Here is a 27,799-nt window from a genome sequence, read left to right as displayed (position 1 = left end):
CTCTATTATCGTGAGCTGAGGGCCGGTGCACAGACCATCATGCAAGATTAACTTTTACAGTACAGGCCGTTCCTCATCACACAACCTTGCCTCCAAAAAGCTGGGTTACAGAACCACACTACCAGTGGCAGATCTACAAGGTTAAAACTGAGGGGGGCCAGCAAGGATCCAGACAATGATAGGTATATTATGAGTTTACTATGAACTTTCAAAAACATAAATAATAGCCTAAATTGTTTTTGTTGCTCAAAAAACTGGGGGTAAGCCCTAGCCCGGGGCTAGATGCGCCACTGTACACTGTCGATCACGGATAATATAATCTGAATCAAATTTGTTGAGTCGGTTTTTACTTCCCAGGTCCCAGGGAACAAGAAGTATTTCCGTAAGAATCATACGCTCTAAACTTTGGTAAGGTATATTCAATCAGTCAGCGAAGCTGCTGTGCATAGAGTTCAACGAACGTCCAAAAGTATATATTCATCGCTGTTTCAAAAGTATCTTTAAAGTTTCGGCTGATAATAATAATAATAATAATAATAATAATAATAATAATAATAATAATAATAATAATAATAATAATAATAATAATAATAATAATAATAATAATGACCAGGGTGGCAATTAGGGGAGGCAAGAAAAAATGGTGCCATATAATATTTGCGTGAGTACGTATTGGTTATTTGTCTTCCCGTGGAGTTAAGAAAGCTACAGGAATTGCGTTTTAATTGGAATTCAAAGCAATTAATATTGAAATTGCGTTAATCTTCAGTTTCAATATAACTCCTACATTATTCATTACTATGATTAATATTGCCCTTTCTATTTATTTGTTTAGCAAATTTGTTAAATAATCTGATCACACAATTTTCCAAACAGAATTTAAAGATGTTCATGAGCAAGGAATCAATTCTCTTCTTACATCTTCGTTATTTAAGAGTACAAAGGGCTAGTCACTACCTACTTGTATTGCTCTTGTCAATTTACTTAATAAAATATGAAATACGATATACGGCATTTTAACTGAAAAAAAAGATAGTATGCTATTAGTTATACAATCTTTCGTCAAACAAAGTGTTAGAAACAACCAGGAAAACTAACATTGATATACAAATATTTAAATCATGTCTTGCCCCCACTTTTAACGTCCAATCACTGCCACTGATAATGGCAATAAAATATTTTATATACGTATGATTGGATGATAATACTGTAAACTACTTATACAACATATACTGAATATTTCACCTTCGCTCTTTTACAACGTCTTCTTACTTAAAATATCTACAATTTTATGCTTACTACACCTTTCTGAAATTTATTGGCACCGCATTAAAATACAAATGGTACTGGCAATTGTGTGACAGCATAATTTTTCATCTCAGTAGGACACACAAGTGGATTGGGATTACCCAGGAGAGAAAGAAAAACCCGCAATATATCTCTTCTTTCGCCTGCCATTCAGAATTCACAGTCTTTGCAGCATGTTAAACGATTATTATGTTCGTTTCTCGTGTTTCTGGTTATGTAGGGGTCGGTACTTGCTTTTGACTTGCACAAATATGTACAGTATATTCACTATATGTTCAATGTATCAACTGAACTCGAGGTCTATGACCAGCATTACGGTTTGGAGTGCTAGTACACCAACCCCCCAGTTCAATGTGCTTCGGATGCCACGTTGAGCAGTAGGTCTACCTCTTATATAGCCTCGCTGCTGAAAGGGACACTTAACTCAACTCAAATCAAAATTTATAAGTTCATCCCCTAGACTGGACTCATAATTATCTCTTATTTAAAATTTATTTAAAATTAGGTCTAGATACCGCAACTTCGCTATTGCATTTGGGTTAATACCAAGTTCGCCTCCACCAACAATCGCACCTGAAAACTTACGGAAAAAATAGGCATATGTAAGCGTCAGGAGCATAGCCAGCTCAAAATGTAGGGGACGGTAGAAGTAAGGAAGGCCCGATCAAAACATAGTATAGTTCGTTTGTAAGCCTACCGTGAAAATTTTAGGGCCCAGTAAAAATTTAGGAGGGCCCGGCTCCCTAGCCTCCCGTGGATATAGGCCCAAGAGCGGATCCAGGACCGACTTCTTGGGGGGCGGTGGGTTGTCATACTGCTACTTTTAAGGGCTCCAAACTTTGGGATGGGTTTGATATATATATATATATATATATATATATATATATATATATATATATATATATATATATATATATATATATATATACACATAATAAGAAAGTTTCCTCTTCTGGGGATGGGGCGATGGCCCCGATCGCCCCTGCCCCCTGGATCCGCCCCTGTATGGGCCTGATAAGCATTCAGCTAGGAATGACATACAATACACACTACACACACACATATTCAAAACAACTTTTCAAGCTAACATCTGAAGCACCGATATGCATTAATTGATAAGTTTTTTTTTCTTTTGCGTAAAACAAAACTGTAGACCGCAATTACTCCTACAAGGCTAACTGAATAAAATTGAGTAATAAGACATGGAAGTGTATTTAATTGATATTTTTATGTAGATTGATAACCATAGATAGTTGCGGAGTAAAAATTCTGTATAAAACATTATGATTATCATCGCCTATGTATTCTGCCGTTACTGACAAATCACTTGCTGTGAAAAGTTTTCATGCTCCACCGTCTTTTGCTAATCTCTTTGTCTTCATGTACGCTTTCATATCATCCCTCAACTATATCCTTTTTCGCCCGCTTCCTTTTTTCCTTGCCATCATACCCTCTAGCATGTCCTTCATGATACAGTTCCTTTTAAGCCAATGTCCCAACCAGGCCCGCAACCAGAGGAGGGCTAGGAGGGCCTGACCCCCTAAACTTTTCGTGGCCCCTGCAGACCTCAATACAAAAAAAAAAAACAATTTAAACATTTGTAAAAGAATTTTTAATGATTTGACACCCCTAACATATTCATGGACCCCCCAAACCTCTGTGGCTGGTTTCGGGTCTGGCCCCTAAAAGTTTCTCATCCTCTTTTTAATAATATCTGAAAATCGTTATTTTCTCCCACCACCATTTCTAATACCCTCTCATTCATTTCGCGCTCGATTCAGCTAATTCTCTCCAATCTTCTCCACACCCACATTTCGAAAGCTTTCGATATATATAAGGTAGGAAAGTAATAAAATAATTATATGTTATTGAATAATCGATAATATTTTTAGCTCGTAGAAACCTAATAAGTGTATTGACGAATCAGGGGCGTCATTTCAGACTTCACTTGAGGGGGGACAAGAGCACCACCGACATAACACTTTCACGTTTTGTACTAGTATATTAGTAGACAATCGATTAAAGTATACGTATTCCTCAAACTCTTGGGGGGGGGGGGAGACAAGTGCACCTTCTGTCGCCGCCCTTAATAGCGCCCCTGTGACGAATATTTATACAGTGTTTTTTGTTTTGTATATGAAGTTTTAATAGCAGTCCTTGAGATTTCTATACGTCAAAATTTTTTAAAGCTTTTAGAGTTTTAATTAGAAATGGACCGAAGATGATTTGGTTCTATAATTAGGTCTAGTGGTAGTAAATAATTCATAGAAATTCTATGTTTGTTGCTTAACAAAGTGCCCACGTATTTCGACATTTGGCCACATTTCGTGAGAAGCGTTTTTTTTTTTTGGCATGTTTTTTGTTTTTTTTACGTTGATATGCCTTAACTATATATATAAAACCTCTCCTTTCTTTGTCTCCTCCCAATGTCCTAGTGTCCTGAAGCACGGATACTGGCTGACTCGATGACTAGTGCGTCTTACTTACATTTGGTTCTTTAACTTCCTTCTTCCAGGAGTGAAAAACCTGTTCGCACCACAATTGCTACTGGGCCTCTGTCGGACGAGCAGTTAAGTGTCGCACCTTGCCTTGCGTTGCCTTGGCTTTGCTTCTGAAGATTGGACTTTCGCTCGCTACGCTGGGCACAGCTGATAATTTTTAACCAGAAGACTGACCAAGCAAGTCTAGAAGGTGTTCCAAAAATGTCGGCCTTAACAAATATGTTGGATGGATATAAGCAATTTATGGCAACAAAGAGTGGTAAGTACAAACCTTTCAATAGTTTACGGTTTTCTTTTCTTGTATTGTATAATATGGAAGTGAAAGCTGGACGTTAAGTCAATCGGAAAGACCACAAATGATGCCTTGAAAGTAAAGTTTGAAACATCTATTTGGCAGAAAAAGAAGACGAATATACGGATAATGTTACACTGTGCGGAATTTACGTTAATGAAACGGAAGTGAAATACGCCAATCCAATGGAAAATACGAGTATAGTGTATAAAGTTCTAGTTGGGGGGCCGCGGTGGCTCAGTGGTAGAGCGTTTACCTCTGGTGCATGGGGTCACTGGTTCGATCCCAGCTCGCACCAAGTGAACTCTGTGGTGGACAAACACCGTGTGCGTGGGTTTCCTCGGGTTTCTCCCGTTTTCTTCCACTTTCTTTATTTCACTCATTTCTCATCGTCACCGTCTTCTTTAGCCTAGCCGGCATAAACGTAGGACGTAAAACTTAAAAATTTCATTTACAATTTCAAAGTTTTAGTTGAAGGGAAATGTATGGGAAAGATGCCTTTGGATAGATCAAGATGAAAATGAGATCATAATACAGCATAAAGCAGGTGGTTCGTTCGTGGGTAAGTGGCTAACCAACGTGTTTTCTGTGAGCATGGTCCTTGATTCGAACCTCGTTGGAGGAATTTGCCTTAGCCTTTTCATTGCTGACACATTTGGAGACTGAATTGATGGTACCTGAATTCACAGTGACGGCCGTAGTAGTGAAAAGATTAAATACAAGTCCAAATAGTGTTTTGGTAATACCAAATATCCAGTGGATCTCACCCTTATTTAGCGTTGGTACTAACAAGTTTAATATTCAGTCAACCAGTGGGGTTAAATTCCAATAATCAGTCACCAATCAATATTAAACAGCCTCTTAAGGAGGTAGGTAATGAACCTGGTAGCTGTTTCACATGGTGACTCTTATGGAGCGATGTGTTTTTGTTGTATGCAAGTATGTGACACTGAAGTGATGAACATGGATTTTAGACAATCGGCAGAATTCGAATCTGCGATAGTATGGATCGAAAGCGCAAACTTTATCTATGAAAGTATATAGAAGGCGTGAGTCGCTATATTTTGTAAAATAAGATTTTAGGTTTAAAAGATGTAAAAATGAAAAACATATTTAATATAATAGTCCTATGGTGTACGATGAAGGAGACACATTGTACCGTATATGATTAGGGAACGAAAATAAATAAGAGAAACCACGTACTTGATGTTGTGAATTACAATCTCATTCTGCCTAGAATCGAATTAAGTATCCGTCACACTAGAAATGATCATCCTACTAAAGAACCGTCAAGGAAAGACAAAGATCTAGCTTGATGACACATACATATAGGAAACTGTTTATATTTCATACTGGCAACGGGTATTGCGGTGGTTCAGTGGTAGATCGTTCACTTCTGGTGCATGAGGTCCCTGGTTTGATCACAACTTGCGCCAAGTAGATTTTGTGGTGGACAAATATCGTGTGCGAGGGTTTTGTCGGGGTTCTCCCGTTTCCTCCCACTTTCTTCGTTCCAACATTTCATTCATTTCTCATCATCACCATCTTCTTTGGCCTAGCCGCCAGATAATCGTGGGACGTAAAACTCAAAGATTTCATTTCATTTTTTCCATACTGGCAACGATTTCTTGTGCGAACATTTGTTGGATCGGAAGCTAAATTTAAAACAGTAATAAATTAAGTTTAAAACAATAAATAAATAAATAAATAAGTAAATAAATAAATAAATAAATAAAGTTTAGTAATGCGATTGTTTTTTAAATATGAAGTTTAAAAAGTTTAGGATAAGAAATAAAGTTTAAAAATGCGAAATCTTCATTTTAAAGTCCCTCAGATATGACCTTTAGGTTGAAGGAGACAAGCGAATTATGAAAGACAATGCGAGAAAGTCTACGTACACGATATTATACATCACAAACTCACATAACCTGGGGTTGAAACTGAGACCCCTTGTACTACAGATGAGGTTAATGAGATACAAGGTCTTCCCAACAAAGTTAATCATTTTTTGTCACTTGAAAATACTTATATTTCCAAAATTGTCAAGTGATTCCCTAGATCAAAGACATTAAGTAGGTTCGTACCTGGTACACCGAACAATTGCAAATGCATAGCTAGTTAGATAGATACAGGGTGTTTCGAAAGTATTCTAAATTATACTGAATTAAAAAGGCGTTTAAACAAATATTTCTGTAATCTTCATTAGCTCCTGAACAAAGTAGCAAATATTAGAAAAAAAAAAAAAAAAAGATCCTCACTTTTGTGCAAGTTCAATTTGGGGTAGAGATTCTCAACCTATTTCATATCGCGATATCCCTTTTATCACATCCTTTTGTCAACGACCTTCATTAGTAATTTCTGGTTTTGTAATAAGTTTTTGATTATTTCTGCTGCTTATGGCTTACAGTTGTAAGTGAAATGAAATCTTTAAGGTTTACGTCCCACGCTTATGCCGGTTAGGCTAAAGGAGACGGTGATAATGAGAAATGAATGAAATGGTGGAATGAAGAAAGTGGGAAGAAACGGGAGAAAAACCCAGAGCAGGGTGTTTGTCCACCACAAAGTACACACGGCGCGAGTTGGGATCGAACCAGGGATCCCATGCACCGGAGGTGAACTCTCTACCACTGAGCCACCGCGCCCCTTGGCTTACAGTTGTATATATGTGTGTAAACAGTTGTATATAGGAATAGGAACAACAGTGACAAGAAAGTGTTGAAATAAAAAGTATGTCTATCAAAATAAGAAATTCAAAATAACCTTGGGAAAATATATTTCTCCGCAACTAGATCCTAATTACATTTCTTTTGTTTGTTTGTTTTTACCTCCCTTCGCGACCTCATATATATCTCTCGTGAGCTCGAGATTGAGAAATCCCGAATAAGGATTAACCGGACGGCAAAAGTTGAGACTGTTTTGTCTCGAAAAGGCGTTGTCATGAAAGTTATGTTCCGTCTCACAAAGTTTCTATCCGGAGAGTGCTGTCTCATCTCGTCCCGTGGGGAACTCTAAATTAAATAATAATAATAATAATAATAATAATAATAATAATAATAATAATAATAATAATAATAATAATAATAATAATAATAATAATAATAATAATAATACGGATCTACAGAACATATAATCTTCCACCACCAGAAATCGAACTTCAGGTATCAACTCACTAAATGTGAGAAAGCTGTAGCCACAAGGCGACTGTCATGGTCGAGCGATTTATCGCATTAAGGGTCTTCACTACAGCGACATTAAACTACCGCTAATTTTAGAGATTTTCTATAATATCTTCAAAACAAATAAAAATATTCAAAAATCAGAAACGTAGTGAACTAGACAATACTATTTTGCATGCGATACCTTTGCCACAATTCACCTTCTGCTTTTGGTTTGCCGCTATTTACAGAAGCCGCAAAAAATGCTAAATCTATCTACAATTGCAAATCGAAAGCAGATAGATGAGTGGTAATAACGATATCACATGAAAAATCGTATTATCTAGTTCACTACGTTTCTGCTTTTCGAATATTTTTATTTGTTTTGAAGATATTACAGAAAAACTCCAAAATTAGCGGTAGTTTAATTTCGCTGTAGTGAAGACCCTTAAGATGGAAATTTCAGGCCCTATCTGTCATGAGCTTGCTCAGTTCATTCACTTTTCCGTTCGTTATTATAATTCATGTCGCATTATTTTCTTTAGGCGAGAGGTCAGAAGAGTGTGCCTAAAACACAAAGACACAATGCAATTTAGGCCATCCTTGCTCATCCAGCGAAGAGAAACTGCTTGGGACATTGGCTAAGAAAGAACTGTATCATAAGGAATGGGCTAGAGAGTGTGGTGGCAGGAAAAAAGACGGAGAGGGCGAAGGAGACGACAATTAATGGACGATATCAAAACAGAAAATTCGTACGTGAAGATGTAGAGGTTAGCAGGAGATTGTGGAACATGGAAACTTCTCAGTTGCGGCAAGTAACCTGCCAATAACGGCGGAGTATCTATGATAATGATCCAATACCTGGTGTGATCACTTTTGGTGCACGTGACGTACGGATTCGTTTCCTTGTGAAACAGAATTGAAAACTGATTATGGTTGTGAATAGCTTCCATCTTAAACTGTAGGTTCACGTTCATATTGTCTCGTTGTTGAAAAGAGACAATAATCTTCATTAAACAAAAAACGAAAACAATACAATTTAGCGGGCCTTGATGGCTCAATGATAGAGCTCTCACTTCTACTACATAGGACCCCTCGTTCGAACCGAGCTGCTTGCAAGTGGGCTTTGTGATGGATTCCGAGTGGGCTTTCGTTTTCTTGGAATTTTCCCCTTTCCTCCCACCTTTTCATTCCACGATTTCGTCTATTATCTTCATCACCGTCTCCCTTAACCTCAGAGCATAATCATGGGACGTTAAAAAAAATCACCCTGTATTTAAACAGCATTACACTCCTTTGTAATATATTGTGGATATGGTGTTAAGGTTTGTACTTTGTTATTTGGAAATACCCGAACGCCATCACAAATAAACAATATGTAGGTAAAAATAAGCTCAGACGGGTTTTCTCTCACATCGACTAGTTTGTTACGAATCATTCAGGTCTTTCGGAGCTTTTTTTTTTTTTTTTTCTTTTTCGACGGCGGCGGAAAGAGAAATCTGAAATATTCCACTGTTTGTTTTTAATTCTTGTGTTTTTGCCATTTATCATATGTAGGTCTCCAAACACCATATGGTTCACATAACATAACGTGTTTTAATGACAAACATGTGACCATAGGTCTCTGAGATGTGGAACCAAATAACATATTCTATAAATTTAGTGGCGATAAATGGGAGAATGATACGGGGTGAGTGTAAATTCTCATGTGTGGTTTTTGAGAAAATCGAGAGAAACGATCTTTTTCTTATAAGCCTGACAACTGAAAATGAGAGATGAAATCTTTGTGTTTAACGTCCTTCGATTATGTCCTTTAGACTAAAGGAGACTATGTTAAATCAAGTTAATGATAATGGAAGAAATTAGTGGAAGAAGAAAGTGGGAGGAAACGGAAGTACCCGAGAAAATCTACGAGCACGATATTGTCCAGCAAAAAACTTACTTGATCGTGGATCGAATCAGAGACCCTACGCACGAGAAATAAGCAGTCTACCACTGAGCCATTGCCCCCCCCCCAAACCTAAAAATTATTGCTATGGTAACCATATGATCGTTTAAGATGAAACTGATGCTGAAGTGCACATTCATTAAAGTTTTCATCATGGCATTAGCAAGAAGACAGTATATAGTGTGGTTAATAAAGTATAGCCCTAAATTTTGGATAACTGTTTTAACTTTAGTATTTGTGTAACTGTAATATTGTTCAAAGAAAAGACATGTTTCAATCGATAGATCAATAGCAAGCTCAACAAATGACGTCCTTGAAACTAAATTCTTATGCGTCGTTTTCGAGGAAATCCAGACAAACTAGTTTTTTATGTCACTCAAAAAGTATACCATTCAATTACCAATCATACTGGTTAGTAATTATTCTCCTGTACTAGATTATTTAAATATGTATGTTGTGGATTAAAATACTTTTTTAAAAATTGAGTACGTTACCCTTAGCTACTATTATTGTCAATTAATGAACTTCAGATTACTATCTTAACAAGAAAATATGATCTATGTGAATAGAGCTTCCTTTTAGAGCTTAACTTTGGATAGAAATAACCTATTAATGAAGATAATAATAGGAGTACTTTGTCTGTAGTTTACTAACTAATCACTTATTAATAGGATTTTTTTTTTACGTGAAAGAAAGATGTAAACTCTAAAATAATTATTTGAAAGATATCTAAAATTTTCTCTTAAACTCTTACGGTTGTATTCAGAGTCTTCTAACGCGGGACTAGCTCCATACTAAAGGGTTCGATTAACATATGTTTAATGCAGTAGTCAGGTCCTTAGTATGACGCTATTTACACGCGAAAATGACTCTGAATACGGCTCTTAAAGTTTAAGAATTAGTGATATTTTAAAGTTAAAAACATAGTCCGCCTTATGCAGAGTTATTTTGAGGTACGGTTAGCGTCATACTAAAGGCTTGATTACTGTATTTAACATATGTTAGTAGCACTCTAGTATGCCACTAATCACGCGTCAAAATGACTCTGCATAAGGCCCAGTGTGCCCAGTGATGGAACGATTCGTGTCCCGTGACTCGTAATTCGAAAGACTCGGAGGAAGTCAGATTCATGACGCACCACATCCAGTGACCCGAACAGACCATGACCCCGACAGACTCGTAACCCAGACAGATCTGTAGGCAACGATACATAGTCATACACATAGGCAATATGTGTGAAGTTTCTAATGTAATTTTAATAAAAACGATTCTCTGTTCTCTGTCGCTAAATATAAAATGTTCTTTCTTGCTTGTTGTGCGTCTCGTTTTGTATCAAAGCATTGCACTGAAAGATAACTACAGTATTTGAGACAGTATAAACGCGTCGCAGTCACAGAAAAAATAAGCTACTTGATTATATTATGAGAGATCGTCAAAGTTTAATCTAGTGAATCTGTAAAACTTGTTGTTTGTAATATAAAATATGCCAATGAGCCACTCTTTTGTTAAATCTTTTTGTATAGTCTCTTCAAAAACCACTGCAGTATTTTTCAGTATAGGAAGACGAATATACATGAAATTATGTATTTGAAATATTGAAAAGATGATACCTTGATTAAGAAATACCGGGAATGAATATTCAAACTCAACTACTGGGACTTCAATAAATTACTATAGTATTCTGCAGTAATGCTGCAGAGCTGATATTTTTGATTGATTCCGGGTCGCTTAATCTGTCTGGGTCTCCAGAATCTGTCCCGAGTCATTGAGTCAGACTAGGTCTGAGGAGCGATACCCAGACCTAAACAATCCGAACAAATCATTACCCTAGTGACCTGTTAGGGATTAGGAATTAGATTTCTGGGCTTTTCAGCATCTACGGTCATGTTAGCCCGTCACTAGGATTAGGATTAGGAATTAGATTTCTGGGCTTTCGGCATCTATGACCATATTAGCCCTTCACTACAATTAGGATTAGAAATTAGATTTCTGGGCTTTCGGCATCTATGGCCATGTTAGCCCGTCACTAGGATTAGGATTAGGAATTAGATTTCTGGGCTTTCGACATCTATGACCATGTTAGCCCGTCACTAGGATTAGGATTAGGAATTAGATTTCTGGGCTTTCGGCATCTATGACCATATTAGCCCTTCACTACAATTAGGATTAGAAATTAGATTTCTGGGCTTTCGGCATCTATGGCCATGTTAGCCCGTCACTAGGATTAGGATTAGGAATTAGATTTCTGGGCTTTCGACATCTATGACCATATTAACCCATCACTAGGATTAGGATTAGGATTTAGATTTCTGGGCTTTCGGCATCTATGGCCATGTTAGCCCGTCACTAGGATTAGGATTAGGAATTAGATTTCTGGGCTTTCGGCATCTATGGCCATGTTAGCCCGTCACTAGGATTAGGATTAGGAATTAGATTTCTGGGCTTTCGGCATCTATAGCCATGTTAGCCCGTCACTAGGATTAGGATTAGGAATTAGATTTCTGGGCTTTCGGCATCTATGACCATATTAGCCCTTCACTACAATTAGGATTAGAAATTAGATTTCTGGGCTTTCGGCATCTATGGCCATGTTAGCCCGTCACTAGGATTAGGATTAGGAATTAGATTTCTGTGCTTTCGACATCTATGACCATATTAACCCATCACTAGGATTAGGATTAGGAATTAGATTTCTGGGCTTTCGGCATCTATGACCATGTTAGCCCGTCACTAGGATTAGGATTAGGAATTAGATTTCTGGGCTTTCGGCATCTATGGCCATGTTATCCCGTCACTAGGATCAGAATTAGGAATTAGATTTCTGGGCTTTCGGCATCTATGGCCATGTTAGCCCGTCACTAGGATTAGGATTAGGAATTAGATTTCTGGGCTTTCGGCATCTATGACCATATTAGCCCTTCACTACAATTAGGATTAGAAATTAGATTTCTGGGCTTTCGGCATCTATGGCCATGTTAGCCCGTCACTAGGATTAGGATTAGGAATTAGATTTCTGGGCTTTCGACATCTATGACCATATTAACCCATCACTAGGATTAGGATTAGGAATTAGATTTCTGGGCTTTCGGCATCTATGACCATGTTAGCCCGTCACTAGGATTAGGATTAGGAATTAGATTTCTGGGCTTTCGGCATCTATGGCCATGTTAGCCCGTCACTAGGATTAGGATTAGGAATTAGATTTCTGGGTTTTCGGCATCTATGGCCATGTTAGCCGGTCACTAGAATTAGGATTAGGAATTAGATTTTTGGGCTTTCAGCATCTATGGCCATGTTATCCCGTCACTAGGATCAGAATTAGGAATTAGATTTCTGGACTTTCGGCATCTATGGCCATGTTAGCCCGTCACTAGGATTAGGATTAGGAATTAGATTTCTGGACTTTCGGCATCTATGACCATGTTAGCCCGTCACTAGGATTAGGATTGGGAATTAGATTTCTGGGCTTTTCAGCATTTATGGCCATGTTAGCCCGCCACGTATGAGGGATGACGTTCTTCGGCGATCACGCTATTCGGAGAAAGGGAAGGAAGGAAGCGGTCTCCGAATTATATGTTCCGGAATTTGCCTAGTTTGAATGAGAAAAACCTAGGAAAACCTTATGCAGGATGGCTGGACTGAAAAAGCTTTTACACTTTTTTGACCGAGTGTCCCTATTGTGAATCGAACCCGGGACCACTCGTCTCAAGTGATCCGTTTCATCATTCATATGTACTGTCATATTGAAAGCCTTGATAGGAATATAGATAAGTACCAATTTAACCTTAATAGATGGCGTATCTTTGAGCCTGGTGTTGTTGTCCATGAAACACATATCTTTTACCACTATAAAAATTATTTTTCGGCGAAAAATTCTAAAATTCGTCATGAGGACTTACCATAAAATCATGTGGTTTTGTTCAGCTCAAGTAGATCTCTCAATGTTGTAATTCCATCTTTAATTTTCCCCTTCATTAATCGCTAATAGTATTGCAGAAATTTTGTTGTATGCCTATCCATAATGGAACTCCCAAATATTTTGTTTTTTGGGAGCGGGACATAGATGTCTCTAAATAAAGTCAAAGCTCAATAAAACAGGTTGAAATTGTCTATTTTTCTTATGACTACCATACAAATGAGTACTACAAGGCAACTCCAATAGAAATTCTCTTCAAGTCTATCCCCTAAAATATTGTATGAGTGGAGGTGTTAGTGAAAGTTGTTTTTCAGGTCTCTTGAAACGGTTAAAATATGGAATTTACCATACACAAGAGAGACAATATCAACTTGTTTCGGACCACTTTGTGTAGCTATCCTGCTGGTATGATTGTTCATAGTGTCCATTCTAGAGGGGCTGAAGAAGGCAGGTGCCCCCAGTGGCTTTGCCTATCCTTTAGACATGTATTGTAATGTACTCCAAATAGCATAAAACCGTCCTAGACTTCAAATTTAGAATCATTTTCAGCATAGGCGCAGGACAATTTTTTTGGGGGGGCAGGACAATTTTGGCCCCGCCAATATTTAAAGGTAGGGTCCTCGTCCCCCCCCCCCCAATATAATCCAGTCGTGGAAGAATTAGCAAAGAGGATCAATAATTTCTGTCGTAAACTTCGTCGTGCCTTTAATTCAATACTAGGAACAGCCTTCTTATTCGATAGGAAATGGCGCTTCCAAAACGGCCTTTTTAATAGAGCACTGAAGTTCCAACCAACATTCTGGCAGCACTGATATGAAAAGTAAAGATCAATGTGATGCTCAAAGTTGCAGTGAAGTTCCCAAATTTTGAACTTGAATTTATTTTAATGCTCTTAAACCAATTTGACTTAAGCCATGAATTTCGCAGCGGAGTAGCAGACCGATATATGGGGGAATGAAGGGGACCTTCATCAAGCAGTTGATAGAATTCAGCTGAATATGATGATATATTTATTCATTGTTTGGGTCTCCCAATATTTTCTTCAAGTCGGTGAGAATATGATTTTCAGTATCCAATTCGTAAAACCATCACGCTGGACTTCATTTACCAATAGTAATAATAATAATAATATTCCTTCTCGAATTGTAGTCTACCAAACGACTTTTTGCTGAGTGATGTATGATAATTAATGGGCACGAATTTACATTGTATTAATTAACAATAAACAACAACAACAACAATAGAAGAGAAAATGGAATTAGAGCTTACATATTAAAGGTATCATCCCGTCATTATTCTGGTAGAATCCAGGATAAACCCTCAGTAAAATTTCAGTTACCATAGTAGGTAATCGCATTCGAATTCCGGACCTTTTCTTTGCGGTATGAGTATGCTATACAACCAGTAACCAATCTTAGTTGTCTTTACAGTTCAACAATATAGGTTGATATTGAAACAAACAAACCATTATTAATACTTATTATTATTGGCTTTAGTGTGACCATAAACAGTTTTGTGTGGTAGATATTCAACACCAAAGAAAATGCCTTACAGAAAAACAAGAATTCTAGAAATGATTCAAAAAATGGATCAAAAGATTGTGATCTTGGACAAGAATTTTTGGAATGACCCAAACAATGGGTCAAAAGATTGGGATCTAGGACAAGAATTTTATAAATGATCCAAAAATGGATCAAAAGATTGTGATCTTGGACAAGAATTTTAGAAATGATCCAAAAAATGGATGAAAAGATTGAGATGTTGGACAAGAATTTTATAAATGATCCAAAAATGGATCAAAAGATTGTGATCTTGGACAAGAATTTTAGAAATGATCCAAAAAATGGATCAAAAGATTGAAATCTTGGACAAGAATTTTATAAATGATCCAAAAATGGATCAAAAGATTGTGATCTTGGACAAGAATTTTAGAAATGATCCAAAAAATGGATCAAAAGATTGAGATCTTGGACAAGAATTTTAGAAATGATCCAAAAAATGGATCAAAAGATTGTGATTTTGGACAAGAATTTTTGGAATGACCCAAACAATGGATCAAAAGATTGTGATCTTGGACAAGAATTTTATAAATGATCCAAAAATGGATCAAAAGATTGTGATCTTGGACAAGAATTTTAGAAATGATCCAAAAATGGATCAAAAGATTGAGATCTTGGACAAGAATTTTTGGAATGACCCAAACAATGGATCAAAAGATTGTGATTTTGGACAAGAATTTTAGAAATGATCCAAAAATGGATCAAAAGATTGAGATCTTGGACAAGAATTGTAGAAATGATCCAAAAAATGGATGAAAAGATTGTGATTTTGGACAAGAATTTTAGAAATGATCCAAAAAATGGATCAATAGATTGAGATCTTGGCCAAAAATTTTAGAAATGATTAAAAAATACATTAAAAAATTGCGATCGTGGCCAATAATTAGGTTTTGAATCAGGGGTCACAAAATTTTTGAACGGCCCCTAAATCAATTTTTCGTGTTTTTTTTTTTAACGGAATAAGCACATCATACTGAGTTAATTAATAGTTTGGGGCTCCTTCGTGGCTAAGCGATTAGCGTACGCGCCTTTGACGGCGGGGTTTTGGGTTCGATTCCCGGCAGCAGCTCATGTGGTTCGGATACGTAAATTAGTAAGTCCCGTCTCATATAGCCTCGCTGTTGAAAGGAATGTTAAATTCAAAATCAACTCAACTCAAGTGATAGTTTGGGTTTTCTCTACACTATGTAGTTCTCCAGATATAAGGCCCACAAGATAATTTTTCACTGAAATATATTGTATCTTTTCATCCAAAAAGAAAGAAAAAATATGAAAATGAAAGGCTCATTTTGTACAGTAACATATGTTTCCTTTACTATAAAATGATGCACGCACGTGCTCATATGAGAAGAAAATTCTTTGATAACTATATAAAAGAACTTCAAAACCGGTTAAACTTAGTAGTACTTCTTTCTTTAATATATCCAGTTTTACTAATTTGTTCTTATTACTTCCTGACATTGCGCAAACGTACGTTTCTCTCATTCATTTCCGCCATTTTTTTCAATGTTTTATCTTCAAGTTTACTCGTGTGTAGTATATTAAACACGTTATGAATTCTTTAAAAAAGCGGTAAAAACACACGTATTCTTTCCACTTATATTCGAACAGATAAGAAGTTTAACCGAAATTTATACGTATATGTATATCAAAATGAAAGTGACTATGTTTCCGACTTTATATCTCTTGAATCACCCGACTGATCTCGATCAAATTTTCAATATTGATGAGGTCCGGACCTGGAAGACTTTTCATTATTTCACTTTGACGGTGCAACGTAGGAGAGGGGGAGGAGAGGAATATATATACAAAAATGATCGATATTAGTGTCAAATCCATAGTTTTCGGGGTCGCTGAGATGAACAGTAATACTTCCGATGTCGGTTAAATCCAAATTCAGCCCTTTATGTTCAAAATGAAACGTATTCTTCCCGTGTACGAAGAACAGATATTCTGCTAGTATAAGATAAAGAGAAAAAAAGGTTGAAGAAATGCGTAAGTGCACTGTAAAAAATTGTTGTATTATTTTAACGACATGCCTATGTGTTAACACAATTGTGTTAAAATATAACGCAAATAGGTGGTTAGAACAACTCACTCTTCATTTGGAGTTGTGTGTCAAATGGTCGTAGTTGAATTGACACACAACTGTGTGTTAAATTAACACAAGTGTAGAATCTTCGGTGTAGTTTTCTGCGTGATTGCCAAATATGCTGGCCATTAAATTATAAAGGCACAGTAGAAAGAAATACTTAAACAAATCCAGATATTCGCAAAATTTCAACGTGCAAACATCGCGATGTGTTCTCAGTTATTTTACATAATATTTCTGAAGAAATACTGCGTTCACTTCTACACTGCACCAGAGCTCATCAGTCAACACCGGGCGGAAAACCAAAATGGCGGAAAACCAGTAGAAACACGATGAAGAGGCAAACATACTATAAGGATATAGGTAGGAGTTTCTATCATTCTTGAACAAGTTGTTGGTGAAGGTTGTATTTCAAACCATCAAGAAATACTTCACAATAAGTGTTGGGAAGCTCGACAAAAAAGTCTATGAAGATTTTCTAAATGAAGTGTTCTGTAGTTTACTATTCTTATTTTAAAAGTAGAATCTTCGGTAATAGTAAAGCATGCACACCACAAGCTTTTCCAACATAGAAAAATGGTTCCATCAACACCGCACACGGAGTTATTTCAACACCGAAATAAGTGTCGTAGTAACACAGAACTGGAGTCGAACTGACACCAAAAATGGTATTAATCTAGTGGTCTAACCTTGAATTTTAACACAGAGAGTGTTGAATTAATACTAAAACAATGTTACTTATACGGTTTGACCTTGAATTATATGATACAGATTTTGTGTTGAAATAACACAGGAACTGTGTTATATTAACACTTGACATGGTGTAATATTAACAAAATTCACACTGTGTTACTTTCTTCGTGTTGGTGCAACACTGCCACAAGTAACACTCAACACTTTTCCACAAACTACCAACCCTGACATGATGTCGAATCAACACCGAAAATACTAACACAGATCCGAATTTAACACCACTCAACACCGGTTGTGTGTTAAAAACGTAACACCTCGCCTGTGTTAAACGCTAACACGGCGGGGGCTATGTTGAATTAACACTACATAGTGGTGGTCACGCTGGAATCACTGCTTTGTGTTAAATTTGAGTTGAATTAACACAACCATTTTTACTGTGTGGTAGTACTTCTAAAATTATTAACACAATTATGCATTTATTTCAATAAGTATGGACCAATTATTCATTATTGGATTATCGAACCATTGCTCTTCAATAGCTTCATAAGGTTTTCTTGTCTTGCCATGTAAATTTGATTTGATTTTGAGTTTAGCGTCCCGTTCAACAGCATAGCTATATGAGACGCGGACCTACAGCTTAACGTGTAATTCGCATTGCATGGGCTCTCACCGGAAAACGAACGTTTTGCAAATTTAATGAAGTCTTGTCTCATTTCGATTCTTGAATAATTCTTTCTCGCTTTCTCGAAAAGTTTTTCTCGTCTTATCTCGCTTTGTAAATCTACGAATAAAAATTATGCAGTGATTTTCAAGGAACTTGAAAAATTCGTTACTGAATTCTCTATGTCTCTCTGTGTGTGCTTCCATTATTTGCGAATTTTTCAATTTTGAGCTGTCCATTCGACATAGCATCAAAAACTATCTCAAAGAAGTGACGGAATTTTTCTTGTCAATGAGAATTTTGCCTTATCCAGACATTCTACCTGCCTGGTTATCTTCCATTTGGTTAGAAGCAAGGAAACAATAGTGATCAACTCCCCATATATAGGAGAAATGCACACTTGTTTGACAAACATTTATTTTACCTTAACACACAAAAAAACTGTTTCACAATTACCACTTACATTCTGAATGTGAACACAATTACCTACTACTCAGTGGTATAGCGTTCACCTCCGGTGCTTCGGGTTCCTGGTTCGATCCCAGCTCGCGCCGTGTGGACTTTGTGGCGGACAAACACCGTGCTCGTGGGTTTTCTCGTGGTTCTCCCGTTTCCTCCCACTTTCTTAATTCCACCAATTCATTCATTTCTCATCATCACCGTCTCCTTCAGCCTAACTGGCATAACCGTGGGACATAAAACTGAAAGATTTCATTTCATTTTTATAATTACCTACTGTTAGCAACGAAACGCAGCTATTATATCCAGCTTATTATATCTGTGTAGTATATACAGGTGTTTTTCATCTAAAGAATTTCACGTATTTTCTTTACCAAATTTCATATTTATTTGCTTAGCAGTAATGCATTCAAATACTGAGAACTGGCATTTTTCTCAATTGTACTAATCACAAAATGCACCAGTAATTTATTTTCTTGTAACAGGTTAATCTATGCCAAATACTGAACCTCGAACATTCCCTCCATTTTTGTTCAAAGTCACCACATCGGTCAAAGTCGCTCCTTACTACGGTATACAATTTCATATACGAAAACATTAAGTTCTGGAAATGCTCTTCCGGCATTCCCAACTGTCGTTTTCTTAATTTCATCTAAAAGTTAACAGAATCTTTGCGTATCATGAGAGGTACACGAACGGTGTGATATAACAAGATTTAAAAAAAATAATTTATTATTGGTGTGTATTTCGTGTTGACTTGTGTATTTTGATATCAGCTCTTTGTTGTGTTCGTACACTCACATTATCAATTTATAGTTTTTTTTTAAATACATTTATTTATTTATTTATTGTAACAACACAACAGGCGTTCTGCCCATTTACAGTGTTTGTTTACATATATGATGAAAAGTCATTATTTTTTACAGAAGAAATTTTTTATTGTTTCATTAATTAACTCAGCTCATCATACTACAAATGGTATTCCTAAACACTTATTCCTACATTGAACCATAAAGTTGTGTATCTGATCTAAAACTTGAACAAATTAGTGATACCTGTGAAACTCATGAAATATCTAATCTCGTCTCAAAAACGAGACAATAATTGTCAAGTTTTTGTCTCGTCTCGAATTTTAAAATGTACTGCTCGTCTTGAAAATTTCTCGTCTTGTTGGCAACACTAATTTTTGGAGTTTACCGCCCTTTCAGAACCAAGGGTATACGAGACATGACCCTACAGTTTATAGTGTAACTCGAATCCTCATAATATTTGTTCAAATTTGATAGCTCTCCCATTAGAAACCACAGTAGAGATCAGGTGCATAAAAGACACGAGCGCTAGCTACTAGTCCAGCAATGAGGATTCATTTTTTTTTAATTAAGTAAAATGTTCCAAAGTGCCAAAATTGGGGAATTGATCCTCTTCTGTTGTCCCTAATATGAACATCTAAGATCTTGAAACTGAAGAAAAAAAGGGGCGTAAAACCTCAAACAACAAATGTTAGCTCAATTACTCTTACAGCAAAATCTGTAATCCCATTCTTCTTAAACATTTCCGGTTCTTTGTACGCATTCCCTTCTTCGTTTGACTTCTTCACTATACATACGCATATGGTCATCAAACAGGTTCTCAATTACATGTGAAGCTACTGGTAAAAATACGGCCTACTTAAATTTCTTGTTTTTCCTCCTCAACTAAAAACAGAATTATCATTAGCCATTGCAGAGAAGATTGGACTGCTATTAACTCCATTGACTGCAGGCTTTGGTGTTCTCGCTCCAGCCAAATCTTGCTGGAGAAAAGTGGTTTTGGTACACGTATATGATGCAAGACAAATTATATATCTAGCCGTACAGTATGTTGAAGATAAAGAAACAAGTTAGTTGGTAAGTCAAACAAAGCGGAAATGAGGGACATTGGAATTTGTTTCCGGTAATTTTACCCAGTAAACGAAAGTATTCCTCTAAACGGTGATTCACAACCTGGAGGGCGTGAAAGGTTGTACAAGTAAGGAGACGCAGGTTATTGAAAGATTGCACATTATAGTCTAAAAGATATGGTGAAAATAATTATTCAGTACATTTAATTTGATTTTGAACCTGGCATCACACATACTAAATGGTAAAGGCAAAAATGGTGGTGCTAAACCAATGAGCAGGGGCATGGAGTTTGCAGGTTTCAAAAAATGGTCGCTTGGTAACAAAGATTGGGAAATGCTTGAAGAGACATGTAATGTTTACACTACCTTTTAAGCGATATCTTATCAGTTTAAACCTGTTTATGGCTCAATCTAGTCGTTCGAATTGCCAGGACTTTATTCTTGAAACCATCCAAAGAAAGGCAAGGGGACAAACCCATCCCTGAAATGGCCCAAAAGCCCATCTACCAGTTATAACTACAAGTGATAAGAACTCCCTTCCCTATCCAGATAAGAGACTACCGATATATTTTGTGATGGCGTCGAAGCGTAAAAGTAAGTTTACATTCCTCTTTTAGTATCAGGAGGCAACTCAACACTTATCGTATCTCATGGCATGACCATAGCCTGGTAGAGTCCACTCCAATCCGTGAGCTCCCTGGAGACCAAAAACGGATTTAAGTCCCAGCCCTCTCTACTTTAGATTACGGACGAGATACCACATACAATAATACGTATTTAAGTCCCCAATTCAAAAGAGGAATGAACCCTTCTCCTCCCATTCAATAGAAATTTTGATATTTTTAATCCTCAAACGTTTATTATTGGGTGTATTCAGTCGCGGCTTGTGTTCCAATAATTTACCTTTAAAAAATGACACCTTAAATATACAGAAATCACTTTACTACTATTTTTTCATGAATTTGTTTAATTTTTTTATTGCAAGGTACAGAGAATACTGCATCTCTGAACCAATTACACAAAACCGTAATTGGTGTCATAACATACATTCCTCCATCAATAAGAGGTCACTTGACTTACATTAGGAAGTTTTTAATATATTTGCCACTAAAATACGCGCGCTGTACTGTTATTTCTAGGATATAAATGGAAGTGCCACGAAGACTATTGCAACCTCTCACGAAACTAATTTTCTGCGAATGCTGCAATTAATTATACTGACACTGGGATACAATCTGGCTGGATTTAGGGTAGCTGCTGTCCCTATGGACAGCCAAACTTGTAGCTCTCTTGTAGGTGGGTCCTGTGATGACGCTTACCGGTCGCACCATTATATATCCGTGATTTTGTCGCCAATTTAGATGCCCTATGGTGCAGAGGTTATTTCCAGGCAATGGCGCTATATTGTAGGATGATAGTGTGTTTGTTCACACAGCTGGATCTGTTGTGGATGATCTGAGAAACATCGGGATGAAGTTCCACTGGCTCGACCAATCCCCGGATCTGAAAATAATTAAGCATCCGTGAACTGTTTTGAAGACACGAATCTAGTGCAGACTTCTACTTCCACCCTCTCACGGAACTGAATAATGAACTGCACGCAGAATAGTGTAATATTCCACTTGTTACTATTCCGACCTCTATAATTTCATTCCAAGTCGCATCAAATCAGTTCAGAGGGCAAAAGGTGGCCCAATGCCACATCAATCTAATAAGGTGCACATTTTTCAGGTATTTCATTAAATTGGTAACAAAATTGGTTAATTATGACTTCATTACACAGATAATTACTTACAGAAAATGTGAATTAGTATTTTCTTGATACAACACAGCGACAAGGAGCCGGATATTTCCCAGAGCCACAGGGTTACCCACGAGACAACACGAGACGAAACAGATCTTTCGTGATCAGACAGAGCTCTTTCAATAGCCCCAGATACACTTTATGATACGAGACATCACTTTGAGACATTTCCCATACGAGACAACTACAATTTTTGTATTGTAGACAGAAGAATAGGCTTATTAGTTTGTGAAAAAACAATAGTGCAGAGGACTGACACATTTTCAGCTTGAGTTTGAGCTTCTGTGTTTTATGTCCTCGCTTGTGAGAAAATATAATACAAAGCACTGACACATTTTCAGCTTGAGTTTGAGCTTCTGTGTTTTATGTCCTCGCTTATGAGAAAATATAATACAAAGCACTGATACATTTCATCTTGAGTTTGAACTCCTGTGTTTTATGTCCTCGCTTGTGAAAAAATATAATACAGATCATACGCATTTTCAGCTTGAGTTTGAACATCTGTGTTTTATGTTCTCGCTTGTGAGAAAATGTAGTACAGAGCACTCTCACATTTTCAGCTTGAGTTTGAACTGTGTTTTATTTTCTCGCTTGTGAGAAAATATAGTACAGAGCACTGACACATTTTCAGCTTGAGTTTGAGCTTGTGTGTTTTATCTGTACAGCGAACTCTTGTTAATTCGGGCTTGGATAATTGTAACAAAAATGTATCTGCCTTGAGAAAACTATATTGAAAGCAACGATAATAATAGTGGATACATCAAAATTTTGAACACGCTATTCGTTTAATTCGAAATAATAGCAGTACAGTAATTGTTTAGAGTTGGGCAGATTGCAAGCAGAAGAATGAATTTTCAACTGATTTTTAGTTATACAAAGGCAACTGAAGGTAGGGAAGACACAAAAACACAATCCATTTGATGATTATAAAGAAGGTGACTAGAAGATCGGAGATGAAGTGAAACGAAAGTATGTGTGCGAAGTTCATCTGAAGCTTCCGAAAAGTTTGGAAGTTTAAGAAAATTTATTTGATGTCAACAAAATGCTATTAATGACTTTTTTCACACAGTAAACGAAATTGAAGATTTTGTTGACCATGTAGAAATAATAAATTTTAAAAAAAGACAAACCAAGTTCACGAAATACTTCAAGTGAGAGCAGATAAATAAGATTATTAAATAACGTGCATATGATTTTGTGTATTAGTTTAGTGTATATGTAACTGTAATTATAAGTATTTTCGAAGGTACATGTGACGCAAATAATAGGTATTTAAAAATCCATATTTCTAGATAGGCTTTAAATCGATTTTTTTTTGTATCTCCTTGGGGATGAATTAAAATATCCGCTGAACATACAAACATTTTCGGAACGTATGAACTTGGGAGCTTGAATCCCTCTTGATGAAATGATGTGTACGCCACTGTTCATCCATATCATTGTGTTTTCAATGATATATCTGTCGATTGTTATACATCTCATCTTTGGACATACAAGCTCATGTGGTTCGGATACCACGTTAAGCTGCAGGCTCACGTCTTATATAGCCTCGCTGCTGAAAGGGAGGCTAAACTGAAAATCATCATCCTTTGTAGTAGAGAAACATCGTGTGCATGGGTTTCCTCGAGGTTCTCCCGTTTCCTCCCACTTTATTCATTCCACCATTTCATTCATTTCTTATCATCAGCGCCTTCTTTAGCCTAGACGGGATAATCTTGGGACGTAAAACTAAAAGATTTCATTTCATTTGATTTTGAAAATCATCATCATTCTGCCCTTGTTGGCAGGTCATTTGCCGCAACTGAGAAGCTTCCATGCTGCACGGTCTCTCGTTAACCTCTTTGTCTTCACGCACGATTTTTCTGTTTTGATATCGTCCATTAATTGTAGTCTCCTTCGCCTCCTCCCTCTCTTTTCTGACACCATATCCATTAGCACGTTCCTCATGGTACAGTTCCTTCTTAGCCAAATTAAATTAAAATCATCTTTGGACATTTTTTTTTTCGTTTAACCTAATACTATACTGTGGAATTAGATCTTAAATCTCAGCTAAGAAGCAATCCATTCAAGAAATGATGACAGGCCTACTTGCGTATTACGTAATAGGAATCTTTAACAGCGTTGGTATCAACCAGACATGACCAAGAAGAAGAAGAAGAAGAAGAAGAAGAAAGAGCACGCGGGTGTGATATGTTTCAACATGTGACTTGTTGCTACATTTCTCCTTTCACGAGGAAAAAGTAAATTGTTCACTTTACTCTCCCTTTTGATATAAAAGAGAAAGAGGCTTCCACACTTCCTCAAAGGACCAGATGCATTCCCTTCTTCCTGTTACGGAACATCTCCCCAGCCAGTCGCAGCCGAAGTGCACCAATTAGGGAAAGTGATCCTCAGACGTTGGCTCTGACTGAAGCTGGAAGGTCCAATACAAACAACACCAATGCCATCTGTGAACGGTAATGAAAGTACAGAGAAACGGTGCAGATCCAAACCAATGGATAGATATACTGTGTAATTACGATCAATCTCGTGTCCAGCCGTTAGCCTGAAAACTTATGACCAAGGAAACGGATGCACTCTTACCCAAACTCTTATAACAATACAATATTATAAACTAATACCAAAGGCAAGATGATGAAGTATATTTTCAGAAGCAATGGACAAAACCTGTACCAGCCAATCCAGTGTTAAAGTCCTGATTTTAAACTAAAAATGTTAAATTTAATACATTATAGTGTATATTCACAGTGCAGAGGTATTTTAAACTGTTAGATTGAATATTTTGTTTCATTCCTCTTTTTTTTTTTTCGTAATGTAATTGAATATTTGCCACTACAGACTTAGTGACTGAAATTACGAACAACCATTAGCCAGTGGTGGATCTAGAAAATAAAAACGGGGGTGGGAGGCAGGAGCAGCCAGAATCCAGACTGTGATAAGTATATAATGAGTTTATAGTTTTTCGTGGGTCCCTCAGAAAATTCCCAACATAACTCTTTCCCGATAGATACAGTATTATGGCTAGGTTAGACGTTGACGTTGTGAACCTTAAGTGTTGTTTTGCACATTACATAATAGAAGAACTGCGCCTGAAACTATAATTAATGTTTCAAAAATTCTCCAATAAAGAATATAGACCAACACTTACTAAAACTTTAAATATTTTTGTTACTCAAAAAATTGGGGTCTAGCTCCCCCGGCCCCGGGATGGATCCGCCACTGCCATTAGTATCGGATTACTATTACCTCCGTCTTTAAACATTAAAACAAGGAATGAGTGTAATTAACTGAAGAATTTCAAATTTTTAATACACATTCTAGCATATACATATCTGCATCTAACCAGTGTTTATTGTGTATTTTGTATTTATATAAAACTATATATATACTATAATCTTTAAGTAATGCTGTGCGACCAAGCCTATTGCGTTCCTTTGATAAACCTTTACTTTTTCCTAAAAAGATACTTATCATCTCTAGAGGATTACGCCCTCTGTTCGGAGAAGGCTTTTAGTATTTATTTTTTCATTTTGTAGCTAGATGAACTAAAAAGATTTACAGTGGTGCCAGAACCTACAATATTTCTGGTTGTTAGTAATCCAAGTTACGAGAAAAAAATATTCGATAACAATTCACTAACTTGTGATCAGATATTGTTCTCCTATCATAGTTTAAAAATTGTAACACAAAACATTGACTTTTTACGTATTGGAGGCTTTTACAATATACGTAATAAGTTGAGTTAATTTTGAGTTCAACGCCCGTTTTAGCAGTAAGACTATATGGGACGGGACCTACTGATTAACATGGAATCCGAACCACATGAACTCCCGCTGGGAATCGAACCCGGGTCTCCCACGCCAAAGGTACGTACGCTAATTGCTTAGCCACGAAAGAGCTCTACAATATAATTAGTGTTTAGTGGAAGTGTTTTTGTTTAAAGATGAGGCTTACGCCAAGTGATAAATCTCGTCAAGAGAAACAAAGTGATATTAGTGACCATAAATCCTTAGTACAGTTTTCGGGAAAATGGAGAAGAACATTTTTTTTTTAAATTTCTAAAGCTAATAATTGATGTAAAGAAAAAACAAGATATGGAAATTCGCCAGAATCGTAATACTGTAAATTATGCATGCGTCGAAATATTAAATAACAATTTGAAGAAAGTAGACACTTTCAAATATGTACTGTCAGTGTTAACAAAATTCCGACGAACACGTATAACAGAACCTCATTTTGGCGCCCAGCAGGCAGAGCGACTGACACACACAAACGCCGAGGGAAAAATTCAAGCTTGTGCATCAGGCTATCTCCTTCCACTATACACAGTGGCACTATTCATGCATCATTACTGTGGTAGGGAAAATTCAAGATCGGAAACTTTTCAGACAGGCCTTGTATACATCTTGCAGTAATGAACATACTCATAAGAGTACACATACTAAAGGATGTTCCTAAATTTTGGACCTTTTTGAAATTGAAATTAAAAAAAGATGGACCTCGAAGCTAGTGTATTCATGGAGATAAACAAGACAGCGAATGTAATTACTTGTAAACATGTTAATAACTTACAAAATGGCCCCCCTGCTTTGAAGATGACGTCAGCAAAACGTCCATACATTCAATTTATTGCTATTTAAGTGCCCTTTCTGCGGAAAACATGGGGTTTCGGGGATTCAACACAGGAACTTTTGCCTATTGCTCAAATATGAAGCCATTGAGGTAAAGATCGATTTCGTCTGGCATCCACAAATTAATTGTTCTGCATAAAGTGCCATTACAAGGCAAAAAAGTTACTTATGCTGTACAAAATAGTAACAATCTTTTTTACATCTTATTCGAAATAGAAAGGCCATGTTCTGAGTGATTGGCATGTTTACAATTAATTGCATTCTCTGTATTATTTATGCTCATGAATACACTTCCGTCAAGGTTCATCATCTTTTATTTTCAATTCAAAATTGTGCATATTTTTGGTACGCCGTTAATTATAATTCTATTTAGATTTTGTAGTTTTATTATTGAGAAATTACAGAAGAAAATATTTCGTACAGTATGTTTGACTCTAGTAAAATTTTTAAACAAGTTATCTTCTTGACCCCCTGTTAAAATTACCGGCCATTAACGCTGTCCAAAGTGACTATAATAATTGTTTGTAAACGGGTTAAGCAATAATTCTCGTACGGTTCACATCCTTTGATTTCACCGTCGAAATTAAATTTGCATGACACTGATGACGTAGACGGATATTGTGATAACTTAAGGTCAACCGGAAAACCAGGATGTACGTTAGACGCACAATACTTTTCCACCGATGTTGACGCAAATCGATGATTACGTCGTTTAAAATATTTAGCTGGAAGGTGAAATATGGAAATTTCCAGAGATATTGCAACAATTATTTTTCCATATGACTGTTTACAATAACATTTAATACAAAAAAGTAGCCACTAAGCATAGTTTTAATTTAACTGTACCTGTATGTCATATTACATACATTAAGAAAAAAAAGATAAGAATTTTTTTAAAAAA

General features: G+C 36.6%; 1 pseudogene across 1 annotated transcript in view; it reads left to right on the top strand.

Moving 5' to 3' along the window:
* Window positions 1-3,749: 3,749 nt before the first annotated feature.
* The window catches only part of LOC145677544 (very long chain fatty acid elongase 7 pseudogene), a 37,021-nt pseudogene continuing 12,971 nt past the window's right edge, over window positions 3,750-27,799 (top strand). The window contains 1 exon segment of the transcript XR_014129864.1: window positions 3,750-4,068. The product of XR_014129864.1 is annotated as a very long chain fatty acid elongase 7 pseudogene (transcript).

The sequence above is a fragment of the Thermobia domestica genome, unplaced genomic scaffold (genome assembly GCF_964235325.1).
Source record: "Thermobia domestica unplaced genomic scaffold, izTheDome1.hap1.1 HAP1_SCAFFOLD_1022, whole genome shotgun sequence".
Classification (NCBI taxonomy): domain Eukaryota; kingdom Metazoa; phylum Arthropoda; class Insecta; order Zygentoma; family Lepismatidae; genus Thermobia; species Thermobia domestica.
Note: the sequence above shows the minus strand (reverse complement) of the source record. Positions and strands in the feature narration are given on the sequence as shown.